The sequence below is a fragment of the Loxodonta africana genome, chromosome 16 (assembly GCF_030014295.1).
Source record: "Loxodonta africana isolate mLoxAfr1 chromosome 16, mLoxAfr1.hap2, whole genome shotgun sequence".
NCBI lineage: Eukaryota > Metazoa > Chordata > Mammalia > Proboscidea > Elephantidae > Loxodonta > Loxodonta africana.
In genome coordinates this window covers 2,202,112-2,205,393 of record NC_087357.1, presented here as the reverse complement: position 1 = coordinate 2,205,393, position 3,282 = coordinate 2,202,112, and the positions used below count along the sequence as shown (strand labels likewise).

General features: G+C 39.8%; 1 pseudogene; it reads left to right on the top strand.

The window, feature by feature from the left end:
* Nucleotides 1-698: 698 nt before the first annotated feature.
* Nucleotides 699-1,847, top strand: LOC111748876 (olfactory receptor 11L1-like; annotated as a pseudogene).
* The last annotated feature ends 1,435 nt before the right edge of the window (nt 1,848-3,282 follow it).

Below are 3,282 nucleotides of genomic sequence, written 5' to 3'. Positions count from 1 at the left end.
ATGCACATACATGGGAGATGGGATTTTGACTTTATCCAGAACTAGATTTGACTAGTGATTTAAAAGAGAGCAAAGAAGGGGTGATAGGTTGAATTTACATAGGAAGGAGTGATTACAGGTGGGCCATGGTATCTATCAGGCTAAGAAAGGAGATTTTTGGAGTGAGGAGTAGGTTAGCTTAGGACTAACAAAAGGCTTCTTTCTCACTCTTTCTCTCTCACACACACTAACACAGAATGGTGAAAGAACGAATAAACTTTTTCAAGATGTCAGTAGGAGATATGTTTTGTCTTCTTTTTCAGAAAAAGGCCACATATGAGAAAAGTAGTCAGCCTTCATTATTTTCCAATTCTGTATTCACCTAACTGCTAAAATACTGCTTTCTCTGTCATTAGCAGAGCAGAGCAGAGCAATCCTAGCTGCTGAGGTCGAACAAGGCTTATTCTGCTGCCAATTCAGTATTCGCAGGAATGTAGCAGAGCCACTGCACATCATGAGATTCTTAAAGAAGCAAATCTTATATCTCATTTTACATGTGACTAAGTTTTTGAAAAGCTTTGTTGTTGCTCGTTCCTGTGTTTCATTTAAATCAAAGGCCTTTTTGCCTATGTCTTTGATCCTAGGCTTTGTCTAGGTTTCAGAGAACCTGAACTCATGGAACTCACTGACTTTCATTCCAAGATTTAATATCCACATTCAGTTGTAAAATGTGTTCTTACAAAACAGAGATGCAATTAAGTTATGAAGGAAGTGCCAGGATCTTTGTCCCTCTAAAAAGCTGCACATAAAATCTAACTACTAAAAAAAATCTCTGAAGTTCCAAATATTGAAAAAGAAGAGTTATAGATATTTTTATACTTTTAATACTGTGCTTTTTTCCAAAATGTTTTTCCCTCCACAGGCAGTGGAGCCCCAGAATGTATCCACTGACACTGAGTTTCAGCTGCTAGGATTCCAGAAACTTCTTGAACGGCAGGCTTTGCTCTTTGCCATTTTCCTGAGCATTTACTTCCTTACGGTTTTGGGGAATGTTATCATCATCACGGTGGTGAGCCAGGACCAACTACTGCACCTACCTATGTACATGTTCCTCAGGCACCTCTCTTTTCTAGAGATCTGGTATACCTCCACCACTGTACCACTTCTCCTAGCCAACTTGGTCTCCTGGGGCCAAGTCATCTCTTTCTCTTTGTCTTCTTTGGGGCTACAGAGTGCTTTATTCTTGCCATGATGGCCTATGACCAATATCTGCCATTTGTAGTCCACTTCACTACATCTTCTTGATGAGTCCTGATACCTGTGCCAAGTTGGTGGCTATCTCCTGGTTGACAGGGGTTGGCACAGGCTTTCTGACTTCCCTGATGATTTCCAAGTTGAAATTCTGTGGGCCCAACCAGATTATCATTTCTTCTGTGACCTCCTTCCCCTTATGCAGCTGTCATGTTCCAGCATTTGTATCAGTGAGTTGGTAATCTTCATCCTGTCAATTGCTGTGCTGTGGATTTGTTTTTCTTACCCTTGTGTCCTATGTTTTCAATGAGTCTTCCATACTGAGAATTCCTTCAGCCTCTGGCTGGATGAAGACCTTTTCCACGCGTGGATCCCATCTGGCTGTTGTCACTATCTACTATGGGACCATGATCTCCATGTATGTCCGTCTCAGTGCCCACTTGTCACCGGAAATCAACAAGATTATTTCTGTCTTCTACACTGTTGTCACCCCACTACCAAATCCTGCTATCTACAGCTTCAGGAATAAAGACTTCAAAGAGGCTGTTAGAAAAGTCATGAGAAGAAAGTGTGGCATATATGGAGTAAGAGTGAAAGGAAGTGTCTTTATTAGGTAGGGAAAAGATGCTCAGAAGAGACAGTGGATGAAGTACTGGGAAAATAATTGGTAGATTCATCCTTCAAACCTGAATCTCCTCTTCAGCACCACATTAATTTTCCAAAAGTCATAATGAAACAACTTCCTCATGGTTCCTTGCCAACAACTGGTCAGAAAGATTAATTGCCTTTATCAAATCATTTTGGGGGCAATCGAGCCTTTAGACACATACTTTCATCTTTTGAAGGAAATCTGATCTTACAGTGGCAATGGATCAGGATTATACACACATAACTTGCAGATTCTACTATAGAATTTCCCTTGTGTTCACATACCGATATGTACACAAAGTTACACATCCTTTAAGCAGCTTTAGGAGACTAACCTTGTAGACCCAAGCGTTGGTGCCATTGGTGCTCATTATATATTTGTGGAATGAATGAAGAAAAGAAGAAGCTATTTGAAATACGTGTTGACCTAAATTTTCTCCTATTGACAAGAAACAACAAAGCAGGGTTTTTGATGTGCCAAACATTTATATATAGTATCTTAAACTTTTTAATGTTTTATTGTATAATAACGTGCTAGGAAGAAAGGAAGGAAGGGAAATTCAAAGTATTATATGTTATTTATGAGCCCTGGGAGGCAAAGGGTATGCATTAAAAAACTGAAATAGCTTTTTATGTTTTCTTTAATTCAGCCAATACTTATAAGACATCTACTAATCCTGCTCACTACTTTATTCATTAATTCCACAAGTATTTTTAATCCCCTCTTGTGTGCCAGGCCATGTGCTACAAACTAGGTTGCTCTGGGATGAACCAATAAAAAATAGCCTAAGGAAAGCTCCACCTTAATGGAACCTCTAGTCTAGAAAGGGGTGAAATATGTAATAAACTATGAAGTGAATAAGTGACTTCTTTCTATTCATGATAATTGTTATGAAGAAATGAATTGAAAGCTGTGCATGAACATAAGGCCAAACCAAAAAAGATGAAACCAAACCTGTTGCCAATGAGTCAATTCTGACTCATAGGAACCCTATAGGACAGAGTAGAACTGCTCCATGGAGTTTCCAAGGAGCGCCTGGTGTATTCGAACTACCCTCTTAGTTAGCAGACGCAGCTCTTAACCACTATGCCGCCAGGATGAACATAGGACAGTAAGGTCTAATTCAACATGGAGGGTTAGAAAAGATCTCTATGTTTAAGTAGTGCTTTAACTTACACTCCAAGGATGAGGAGAAAAGAATGGAATGAGTGTCCAGGCAGAGATCTTGGCATGAATGTCAGGAGAGGAGCCTAGAGAGCAAGAGAAGGAGGTGGAATGGAAAAGAAAGGCAGAGGCTAGTCCATGTAGGTCCTTACATCTGTTAAGGAATAAATTGTGTCCCCGCAAAATAAATGTTGGTACCCTAACCCCTATATGTAGTCTCGTTTGGGGATAGAGTAATT